Below are 442 nucleotides of genomic sequence, written 5' to 3'. Positions count from 1 at the left end.
GGTCTGTGGCGGACTCGTGAACGCTGCGGAATCCGTCCAGCTTCCAGCCGTCCTCCCCGGGGGCTCCGGGGCCACACTCACCCCCTGGGGGGTCGGAGTTCCTCCATTCTCTCTCTACAGTGGCATTCCAGGTCCAGGTCTAGAAGTAGTCCCGCCTCCGGTTCTCCTCGTTGATGAAGGTCGGGTTGTACTGTCCGGGGTAGATACACGAGTGCCGGGACCCGGGGAGACCTGAGAACGGGTAAAGTCCATTCCGCTCCAACTCCGCGCTCCGCAATCCGGGCTACAAATACACAAACAGTGCCGGGGAATCCCCGTCAGGGAGGAGGAGCCAACATACGCATGACATCACCGACAATGACTGACACTGATACCGCCACTGACTGACACTCCCACTGACTGACACCGCCGCTGATACTGACTGCCACTGACTGACACCGCC

This window comes from Nanorana parkeri, unplaced genomic scaffold (genome assembly GCF_000935625.1).
Source record: "Nanorana parkeri isolate BGI_ZX_2015 unplaced genomic scaffold, ASM93562v1 scaffold3641, whole genome shotgun sequence".
Taxonomy (NCBI): Eukaryota; Metazoa; Chordata; class Amphibia; order Anura; family Dicroglossidae; genus Nanorana; species Nanorana parkeri.
Note: the sequence above shows the minus strand (reverse complement) of the source record.